This window comes from Cupressus sempervirens, chromosome 9, assembly GCF_028749045.1.
Source record: "Cupressus sempervirens isolate cs-2001-9-10 chromosome 9, ASM2874904v1, whole genome shotgun sequence".
NCBI lineage: Eukaryota > Viridiplantae > Streptophyta > Pinopsida > Cupressales > Cupressaceae > Cupressus > Cupressus sempervirens.
Window position 1 is genome coordinate 292,880,513 of NC_143126.1, and position 12,211 is coordinate 292,892,723.

The 12,211-nt window shown below is 37.9% G+C and overlaps 1 pseudogene; it reads left to right on the top strand.

Annotated features, from left to right (window-relative positions):
- LOC149538562 (monocopper oxidase-like protein SKU5 pseudogene) overlaps window positions 1–11,179 on the top strand; it is a 158,313-nt pseudogene extending 147,134 nt beyond the window's left edge.
- Window positions 11,180–12,211: the final 1,032 nt, after the last annotated feature.

Here is a 12,211-nt window from a genome sequence, read left to right on the forward strand (position 1 = left end):
ATAAACTACAGATTGGTCGGTAACCCTATTTGTGATGTCATATCCTTGAATCCATGATAGGTGAGATCAAATGGATTGTACCATTGTGTTCTAGTCTAAAAATACTTTAAGTGTGCCAAGTTTCAACTCTTGAAGAATCAGTCTGCACATTTTCCCAAGTCCATTCTGTTTGCAAAAAATGTTTTTCAAACAGTGTTTTTAGTCAGCAAATTTGAGTAGATGACTTTGACTACTCACCAAATTTGTCCCATTATCCATCATGAGCCCCAATTGTAGATTTATATTTTCATCATAATATTGGACCAACAGCCTAGTTCCCACTCAGCCAAGTTTTAGTTTGCTTAGTTTTTAAAGCCAAATCTGAATGCAATTTATTATTTTCTGACATGTCTTCTTGTAGGTAGTTGTAAAAGAGTAACTTCAATAGTTAATATCTTTTGACTAATAATTTTTCATGAGACGAGATTCAATAGGGTAGGAGTGTACAAAAAAAAGAGTCAGTATGTTTAATTCCAAAGCTTGATTAGGTATTTTGGTCAGTTTTTAAGGCCAGTCAAAGGACCTCTTGGTGTGAAATGAATACTTTGAAGATTAATGGTAAAATGAGTTTTAATTAATTGTTCAGTGGTTGAACTTGATTTTGATCAATTTGATAGGTTTAATGGATCAGTGTAGAATGTTAGTTGTTTGAAAAAAAAATTCTTTTAGCTAGACCCACTTTGGGCCGAACTAATTTTACTAACTTGATAAGATAATCATAAGTTTTTCAAAGATGTTAAGGATGAAATCACTATGATTTTGTTAATCATAATCACTAGATATGTGCAGATGATATTTCAAGACAAATTGGATGTATGAGTAGTACACATGGTAAAAGAGAATTGAATATTTAATCAAGGCCATAATTTATTAACTAGTGAGATGGTTTTCAGCATCATGAAGGAAGTTATAAGAGATAATTATCCCAATTCTTGAAAGATATAACATTGTTGTGTGTGAATCAACTGTGTTTAAAGAAATATATGATGTGATTCAAAGATAGGTTGATTCCTTCATCTCAATAACATTGGAGGATTCTTTGTGAACCCCAGAGTAGTGATTCTTGTTCCCTTTGGAACTCCAGATGGAGACTTTACTCTCTTAATTAGTGATGGGGACACAACCCAAGAACAAAATGGACACAACAGAAAGGGAAAATTATATTAACTGAGAAAATAAGCTATTACAAATAGTATAGAGAAAATAAACTTTAGAACATGCCCTAAGGGCTTACAATAGCATAAATCTGGAGATAATTTCTCCTTTCAGTACCTCCTCTCAAACTCCACTCCGAACTGCCTTTTACAATGCCAGAAATCTCCATAAATAGACCCTAGAGGGTTAAGGACTAGGAGTACATTCTAGAAAGTGCTAGTAGGCATCCACTAACCAAATAGAAGGTTCTGGAAGCTACGGTAGAAGTTGGTGCAAATCTAGAAGAATCTAGAAACAGTAACCGAGCTTCCAGGAGGCATAACTTTTGAACCATAGCTCCGATTGACGAACTGTTTACATTTTCAAAAAAGCTCTTGAAGCGCTCTATAATCCTATGGACAAGCTTCACTCATCCCCCATTTCTTGGCCCTTTTAAAGATCATTTAATGCCCCTAACCTGACTTTGAAGCATTCTTAGAAGGTCTCCAAAACTCAAAAAACTGCAAAAACTTTCAAACCATGGGGCCTTTTGACCTGATTCTTTTTTTGGAATGCTCTAAATCACAATTAAATTCATCTGGCCAATTCACACCTTCTAGGTCACCAAAATGATGGCCAAATTTCTTGCTCCTATTTTTTCAGGATTTTCTAGCACACTGATAGTTGAACTAAGAGAGTTGGAACCTTTATTTGACCGAAATGGGTATCCAAAAATGTAAAGACATGAAATAGAAACTAAGTCTAAGTACATTTTTTTTTGGGTGACATAGGATTTCCCTTATACCTCTGGATGCTCCTACATCAGACACCCAGGGTAGATTGAAAAGTGACCTTGTCACTTTATGGATGGTAGAGGAAATCCCAAATGGGAAACCTCAGCTGCTGAAATCCAAGTTGAGTCCTCGATCGGCCATCCTTTCCATTTGACCAAATACTCTTCATACTGCCTGTTTTTGGTACTCCTACCCACACAATGATCTAGAATATTTTCTATCTCCTCCTTCTTAGAAGCAAGAATTGGATATGGCTCTAACACCTCATTTGCACCATCATCATGATACTCTGTTAAATCTGCAATGTTGAAAATGGGAGAAATGTGAATACCATCTAGTAGCTCCACCTCATATGCATTTCCTGCGTCATGTTTCTTCAAAATTTTGCAGGGGCCAAATTTCTTCATTTTTAGTTTGTTGTAAGTACCGGCTGGAAATCTTTCTTCTCATGTTGCTACAACAGATCTTTGTACAACACTTTCTCATTGAATATGACATCCCAACTTCTAACAATTTTATTATTTTCAAAATCCCAAAGCCTATAACCAAATTCATTAATGCCATATCCAACAAAGACACATTTCTTTGATTTAGCTTCTAGCATGGTTCTATTTTCAGAGTCTATATGAGCAAAAGCTTCACAACCGAAGGTCTTGAGAAAAGAATAACTCACCTTCTTACCAGTCCATGCCTCCTCTGGAATAACACAACCCAAAGGAGTAGATGGACCTCTATTAATCAAATATACTATAGTATTGATAGCCTCCACCCACATGTGTAAGGGCAACCCAACATGCAACCTCATGCTCCTTGCATGCTCCATTATAGTCCTATTCATGCATTCAACCACTCCATTTTCCTATGGAGTTCTTGGAATAGTTTTCTATCTACGAATACCATTAATGGAGAAATAATCTTCAAATTCATGACTACAATACTCACCACCATTATCAGATCTGAGATATTTTAATTTCTTACCAGTCTCATTTTCAACCAAGCATTTCCATTTCTTAAAAGTTTGAAATACATCAGATTTCTGTCTAAGGAAATAGACCCATAATTTTCTAGTTGCATCATCAATAAATGTAATATAATAATGAGAGACACCAAGGGAAGATACATGGGCTGGTCCCCATACATCTATATGCACAAGCTCTAATTTCTCCTTTTTGTTTTCCTTCCCTGTCTTTACAAAACTCACTCTCTTTTGTTTTTCATACACACAACTTTCACAGAAATCCATATTCACACATTTTAGACCTAGTAAAACTTTCCTTGAATGAAGTACTTTCATACCTTTCTCACTCATGTGCCCAAGTCTATTGTGCCACAGCGCTGTATCAGAATCTACAGCAGCTATTTGTTCTCCCTGCTCAACTGCAGTAATTGTTCCTAAATATTCATGTTTCTCTGAAATAATCAAAGTAGAAAGAAAAATATTACCTGTACAAAGATATAAGGTGCCTACTTTCACACCTTTTGCTACTACAAGGGAACCTTTTGAAACCTTCCAATTTTTATCATTAAAAGTAACTACACAACCCTCATCACCGAGTTGCCCTACTGAAATTAAATTTCTACTTAGTTTTGGAAGATGTCTTACCTTATGTAGTAGCCAATGATTCTCATTCTACAACTCAATCTTAATTTTTCCCTTTCCAACAATCTGATAGGGTTCATTATCCCCCAAATAAACAAGCCCAAAATCCCCTTGGGCATAATCAATGAAATAACCTCTATGAGGTGTAGCATGAAATGAAGCACTAGAATCTAAAACCCATGAATCATCAACACTCTCTAAAGACAGAAGAAAAGCATCCTCTTCGGATTTGTTACTTACCACATTTGCCTCCTTGTCTCCATCTTATTTATCTCCTTCATTTTTCTTTTGATTCCAGCAATATTTCTTTTTGTGCCCTGGTTTCCCATAGTACCAGCAATCATTTGGTCCTCTCGATTGAGACTTCCTCCCCTTTGACTTTCCTCTTGATTTCCCATGATTTCCAGAGTTACTTCCTCTTTCAGTCATTCTGCCCCTGCTTTGTGCATTTAAAGCACTTCCTGATGTAGATCCACCTGAGGATTTTCTATGAGTTTCCTCACTTAAAATAACACTGATCACATCATCATATTTTAGGGTACTAGATCCAGGAATAGAATTACTCACCACCATTACCAAGCCATTCCAGCTTTCAGGCAAAGAACACAAAATCAAGAGAGCCCTAATTTCTTCATCAAAATTGATACCCACAGAAGATAATTGACTAGTAATAGTATTAAACTCATTTAAATGATCTGCAACAGATCCACCTTCTACCATTTTCATATTAAATAAATGCTTCATGAGAAATATCTTATTTGAAGTGGAGGGCTTTTCATACAGTGTCGCTAGGGTTTTCATCAAATCTTCTATCGTCTTTGCTTTTGTAATATTAAATGCCACCGATGGTGCCAAGCATAACCGAATGCTTTCGAGTGCCTTTCTATCCAAAAGATCCCATTCAGCCACTGACATAGTTCCCTGATTCTTGGCTTTTCCTTCCAACGGCTTCCATAAATCCTTCTGATATAAATAGTCTTCCATTTGCATCTTCCATAACTGGAAGTTCTGCCCATTAAACCTGTCAACCCTCAACTTACCCTCATCTGCCATTGCTCCCACTCAACTGTGAGACTCCCACTTAACCGTGAGACTTTCCTGCAGAGGATAACTGAAAGACAACTAAGCTCTGATACCACTTGTGGGTCCCATTTTCCGTTGCACCAAAAGCCATGACTGTTAGTGAACATGGAACACCACATAATTAACCACCTGTGGGCAGGGGAGCGCGTCGCATCACCCAAAATCCTCCCCCTCGATGTGCATACCAGGTGCTTATGAGGGTCAGGAAGGTGCCAGGGAGATTTGAACCCATGACCAAGCCAAAATTAGGCTCTGATACCACTTGTTAGGATAAACCACAGATAGAAATAAAAACTACATGCAAATATAACCAATAATAGAAAATAATAGAACACACATAAATGAACACAAGGCACCAAGATTTAATGTGGTTCACCCAATCCTTGGGCTACGTCCACCAAATAGCAAGTCCGATCTTATTACAATCCAGTGATTACAACCTGATTACAATCTGTAATCCCTTACAGCTCAATACCACCGCAAGAACCAATTTCGTATCACCACATTATGAAAAATACCCAACCCTAAGCCCTTTCATACAAGTATTAAACCACTTTAGGGTTATACCATGTCGACCATAATATGTCGGCTACCATGTACAGTATGTACAGTACTTTCCTGATCAGTCACCACAATCTAACAATGTAGACGCTTGATATGTTTAGCAAATTCCTCAGCTTCAGCACTCGTCCTCTCCCCATGTTCTATCTTCCTTAGCTCTAGTGCAGTCCTTGGGCTATTCCCATATACAATTTGGAATGGTGATTTTATAGTACTCCTATTTACTGAGTTATTATAAGCAAACTCTACCTCTTGTAGAATCAAATCCCATCCCTTGGGCTTATCCCCAACTAAACATCTTACCAAATTGCCCAGACTTCTGTTTACCACTTCTGTTTTCCCATCAGTTTGTGGGTGATGCGTGGAACTGAATTTTAGGTTTGTTCTCAACTTCTTCCACAATGTCCTCCAGAAATAGCCCAAAAATTTAGTATCTCTATCAGAAACTATGCTCCTTGGAAGACCATGTAGTCTTACCACCTCTTTGAAAAACAAGTCTGCAATATGGACAACATCATGAGTTTTGTGGCATGGAATGAAATGTGCCATTTTGGAGAACCTATCAACCACCACGAATACTGAGTCATTACCCTTTTGTGTCCTTGGCAATCCAAGAACAAAATCCATACTTATGTCCTCCCATGGCCTTGATGGAACAGGCAATGGCTGATATAGGCCAGTATTGTGACTAAACCCCTTGGCAACTTGACAAACCTGGCAACTCTGTACAAACTTCTTCACATCCTGTGAAATTTGAGGCCAAAAATAATGTTATCTAAAAATGGAAATGGTCTTATCTCGACCAAAATGTCCTGCCATCCCTCCACTATTTTTCTCCTTAATTAGATTTTCCCTCATGGAACTCCTTGGAATGCACAATTGACTACCTTTGAACAACATACCATCCTGAATCAAATAGTCTAACCACTTGGTTCTATCTACAGCAACAGGTTCTTTACAAGCTTTCCAGGCTTCAGCAAAATCAGGATCCTTAGGGTACAAATTATTGAGTTCATCAAACCCAACTACTTCAACCTGCATTACTGTAAGCAACGACTGTCTCCTACTTAGTGCATCTGCAACCCTATTAGATTTTCCACTTCTATGCTTCAACACAAATGTATAACTCTGCAAGAATTCTACCCACTTCATATGCCTCTGATTCAATTTACCTTGACTATTTAGGTATTGTAATGCTTGATGATCAGTATACAAAACAAATTCCTTTGGCAATAAATAATACCTCCATTTCTTTAAGGCCTGAACTATTGCATAGAACTCTTGATCATAAATAGAATACTTCTTCTTTGCATCATTCAAATTTTTACTAAAATATGCAATAGGCTTACCTTCTTGGCTTAATACAACCCCAATAGCGCTACCACTAGCATCACAATCCACCTGGAAAACCTTTCTAAAATCTAGAACTGCCAACACAGGTTGTTTTGTCACCTTCTTCTTCAGTAATTCAAAACTTCTCGCAGCTGCTGCAGTCCATTTGAACTCTTTTCTATCCCCTCTTATTGTATCAGTTAGGGGTGCACATATGCCACTGAAATTCTTAATAAACATCCTATAAAAACTAACCAGACCATGAAATGATCTTACCTCAGTAGAAAACCTTGGAGTAGGCCATTCCAAGATGGCTTTTACCTTCTCCAGATCCATTTTGAGACCTTTAGGTGATAAAACAAATCCCAAATAGACTAACTCCCTTTTTGCAAAGATACACTTCTTCAAATTAATTAACAGTTTCTCTTCCCTTAGCCTTTCAAGGATACTATGAATATGCAATAAATGTTCTTCCAAAATCTTGGTGAAAATTAAAATATCATCCAAATAGACAATAACAAATTTTCCCAAGAACTTCTTAAGTACCTCATTCATGAGCCGCATGAAGGTGCTTGGGGCGTTCGCCAATCCAAAGGGCACGACTAACCACTCATAAAGACCCTCCTTGGTCTTGAAGGCTTTTTTCCACTCATCTCCTTCTCGAATCCATATCTGATGATAACCACTCTTCAGATCTATCTTTGTGAAGTACTGAGGTCCACTCAAGCAGTCCATAATATCATCCATCCTTGGCAAAGGAAACCGGTACTTGATGGTGATCCTATTTATAGCTCGAGAATCTGTACACATCCTCCACTCTCCATCCTTCTATGGTGTGAGTACTATAGGTACTACACATGGATTTAGGCTCTCTCGAATCAAGCCCTTCCTCAACAACTCCTGAACCTATCTATTTAACTCCTCTGTTTCAGTAGGAGTCATCCTGTGAGCAGCCTTGTTAGGAAAACTAGCTCCTGGAATCAGATCTATCTGATGACTGATTTGCCTTATTGGTGGAAATCCATCTAGAACATTATCAGAGATAATATCTCCAAACTCCCCTAGTAAATTTGAAACTTCAAGTGGTATTTCACAACTACCTTCTTTATCTTTCCTAGGAATCAAAGCATAGCACATATGTTGATGTTTCATGCCATCTAAAAAATTTCTTCCATCAACAAGATAAATCCCAGCACTGCTACATACCTTTTCACCTTCCTTTTTCATGGGCTTCAATTTGTGGTGAACTCCATCCTTTGTCAGAGAGTATGTGTTTGCATGTCCATCATGCACTGCATGTCTATCAAACTGCCATGGTCTACCCAACAATAGATGGAAAACATTCATCGAAATATCATCACAGAGAAATTCATCATGGTAACTCCCAATTTTAAATTTCACTAAACATTTTTTACTTACCAAGACCTTATGATCATCTTTTACCCAAGAAATCTGATAGGGATGGGGATGTTTCTCCCTCTTGAGCTTCAACTTAGAGACAATCTCTTCTGATACCAAGTTATCAGTGCTACCACCATCAATGATCACATCACAACATTTATCCTCACACTTGCATCTGGTACGAAAAAAAATCCTCCATTGTCCTGGTTCAATCTCACCACTTAGTAGGACTCTTTCATTTACCAAGGTCTCTCCTCTTTCTGCATCCTCTAAATGTGATAATTGTGCATCCTCATCCACATGAGCAACCCTAGCTTGGCCCTTAGTTCTCCTATCTGTCCTTCCTTGTCATTGAGGGCATTCAAAGGCATGATGACCTTCTTCATTGCAATGGAAATAGGTACCACAGAAGCCTCCTCTTCCTTGTCCATGTCCTCTACCTCTTCCTCTTTGATTTTCAAAGTCTTGATCATGGGAGTGGTTGAAACCCCCATTCCTCTGGTTCCTACTAGTACCCACATCTTCATTTTTCTTTTGGGTTTCATTGCAGCCTCCAGATGACCTACTACTTCCCCTTCCTCCTTGACTATGCCCTCTTTGTCTTCCTTCAAACCTTTTATTTAGCTTCTGTTCAACTCATAGGGAAAACTAGTATGCCTCTTCAACGCTAGTCATTCTTACTAGACTTAATTCCTCCTGGATGCTAGGTCGCAAACCACTGATATAACGAGCAACCTTCTCCTTATTTGCTTCTACATGCCCCACTCTAATCAAGAGTAGGTAAAATTCTTCTATATATTCTTGGACTGATCTTCCTGCTTGCTTTAACCCATGCATCTTCTTAAATAGATCAAGCTCGTAATCCATAGGGATGAACTGCTTCTTCAATTTGTCCACCATGTGATCCCATCTTGTGATCTTCTCCTTTCCTCTTCTGTTTTTTTCCAATTGAACCTCTTGCCACCAAATTTTGGCATGGCCTTTCAGCTTGGCCTTTGCAAACTTAACCCTCTCTGGGTCCCTTATATCCTCACACTCAAAGTATTCTTCTAGTTCATTGATCCAATCGATCAACTCATCTGGTTTTAGATTTCCTAAAAATACACCCACTTCAATTGTGGGTCTTTTCCCAAACTTAGTAATAGCCCTAAAAAGCCTTTCCTCTATAGGATTCAGAACTTCCCCATCAAGTTCCCCTTCTAGTCCCATTTCTTCTTCTTCATTGTCATCCTCACTGTCGTCACCTGCGACAACATTTGCTCCTCTACGGAGCTCCTCTTGCAATGCATGTACCTGCCTTTGGAGGGCTCTAACCTCCTCAAGATTAATAGCTCTAGCCCTTCCACCATGCTCTCTTCGTGGAGGCATCTACTTAACTCAAACCCACAACCACACAGTCTTGGTGCAAACTGCCTCACAGTCGGTGTTCTGTCTACACACTCAGGAAAACCAGCTCTGATAACACTTGATGGAGACACAACCCAAGAACAAAATGGACACAACAGAAAGGGAAAATTATATTAACTGAGAAAATAAGCTATTAAAAATATTACAAAGATAATAAACTTTAGAACAAGCCCTAATGGCTTACAATAGCATAAATCTAGAGATAATTTCTCCTTTTAGTACCTCCTCTCAAACTCCACTCCGAACTGCCTTTTACAATGCCAGAAATCTTGTTAAATAGACCCTAGAGGGTTAAGGACTAGGAGTACATTCTAGAAAGTGCTAGTAGGCATCCACCGACCAAATAGAAGGTTCTGGAAGCTATGGTAGAAGTTGGCGCAAATCTAGAAGAATCTAGAAATGGTAACCGAGCTTCTGAGAGGCATAACTTTTGAACCATAGCTCCGATTGACGAACCATTTACATTTTCGGAAAGCTCTCAAAGTGTTCTATAATTTGATGGACAAGATTCACTCATCCCCCATTTTTTGGCCCTTTTCAAGGTCATTTAATGCCCCTAACCTGACTTTGAAGCATTCTTAGAAGGTCTCCAAAACTCGAAAAATTGCAATAACTTTCAAACCGTGGGGCCTTTTGACCTGATTCTTTTTTTGGAATGCTCTAAATCAAAATTACATTCATCTGGCCAATTCACACCTTCTAGGTCACCAAAATGGTGGCCAAATTGCATGCTCCTATTTTTTCAAGATTTTCTAGCACACTGATAGTTGAACTGTGAGAGTTGGAACCTTTATTTGACCCAAATGGGTATCCAAAAATGTAAAGACATGAAATAGAAACTAAGTCTAAGTACATTTTTTTTTGGGCGACACAGGATTGCCCTTATACCTTTGGATGCTCTTGGATCAATTAGTGACTAGTACACCAAGAGTCACAAGGATTTGCAGAAAGCCCTTAATGATGGAAAGGACCTTGGAATGTCCAATGGTGTGGTATTTAATGGAAAGGGCCCTTACCTATACAATAATTCAGTCCTTGTTGATATTGGGTATTAGACATTCAATGTGGAGCTTGAGAAAACCTATCACGTCAGGATACATAATGTTGGCATTTCAACCTCACTTGATGCTAGAATTCATGATCACTATATGTTTCTTATGGAGACAGAAGGATCTTATACAATACAACAATATTACACAAACTTGGATATACACATTGGCTAGTCATATTCATTTTTGGTAACAATGGACCAAAATACAAGCAGTGATTACTATATGGTAGCAAATGCTCGCTTTGTTAATACCACCATTTAGGTCAATGTAATTGGTGTTGTAATTACGCACTATTCCAACTTGAAGGGTAAAGCAATTGGATCTCTTCCTGATGTTCCAAATGTTTTCTATGATAAGTACTTCTAAATGAATTAAGGAGGATCTCTTAGGTGGAATGTATTTGTTGAAGCTGCTAGGCAAAATTCACAAGGTTCTTTCAAATATGGATAAATAAATGTCACTCGGGTCTATATGCTAAAGAAAAAGCTACCTAAAATGATCAAGGGGAAATGGTGATGCAGTTTAAATGGGATTTTTTTAATTATGTTCCTACAACTCCTCTCAAGCTTGTTGATTGTTTCAATCTAATTGGAGTTTGCAAGCTTGATTTTCTAGAAATATTGATGAAACGACCCCAAAGATTGACACATTTGTAATAAATGGCACCTTCAAAGGAATTCATTGAAATTATATTCTAGGATAATAACACCTCAGTTCAGAACTATCATATGGATGCCTATGCTTGCTTTGAAATTAAATCCCATAATGACGGTTGATCCTTCTGCATAGGATCTTAATCCTTTTGTGAAAAAATTGGACATCAGCATCCAAATGAGGATTAAAATGGGACATATATGATGTTGAAGCCTAGAAGACTCACCTATTAGAGGTGGAGATAAAGATAGTTGTAGATATCCGAGACTCATGAGAATTGTGATTGCCATGGGTATTCCACTAAGCATGTTCAAGCTAAGATTTATGTAGGAAAGATTGAAAGCTATGAGAAACAACATTTCTAGATGTGCACTTAAGAAGTGAGACCATTTTATAGAGATGTCTACCTCCACCAAATCTAGCAACTAGAGAAGAAAATTTGTTTGCGTAGATTTTTCTCTAAACAAAGTGAGATTGATATTGAGTCATGTGGTGCAAAGTATACACCAAAAACAAAGCATTGTTTCCTCCAAGTGATGTATTATTAGTTATGACCCATCATATTTCTTCCATTGCATGCTTTTCTTCACTAAAGACAATTATTCCAAACTCAAAAGAGGTAGATAAGATGGGTCATTCCTAGGAAGTACATTCATTTCTATTGCATGTGAAATCATGCTTGGATGAAATAGATTGGATACAACGGGTGTAGATCACAGTGAGAAGGGAATAATAAAGATTTTTTTTAATCTCACATTGAAGGGCCAGGTGGATTTTAAATGTTTAAATATGTCAATACTCATTACATACAGTATCCAATAAGACACTACCTTTTAAAGCTTGAGACAACTCACATTATTAGCGCTAGCCACAAAAAGCTTGGAGGTTAAAGAGTTAAATTTTGAACAATGCATCATCATCCAAGGTGATGATGTCATGGAGATTGAGCAATATCTAATGGCTAGCACATTTCCACATTGCAAAGATGTGCAAAGTTTAAACAAAGTGGTAAAGCACCTGGGCACCATGTGCTAGTGGGCCCGGGTCAAAGATGATGTAGCAGGTAGGTCAGAAGATGATGTGGTAGCTTGAGGATGAATCATGAACTGACATGTAGTAGTGATAGGGGAGTCTAGTAGCCAATGAGAAGGTGC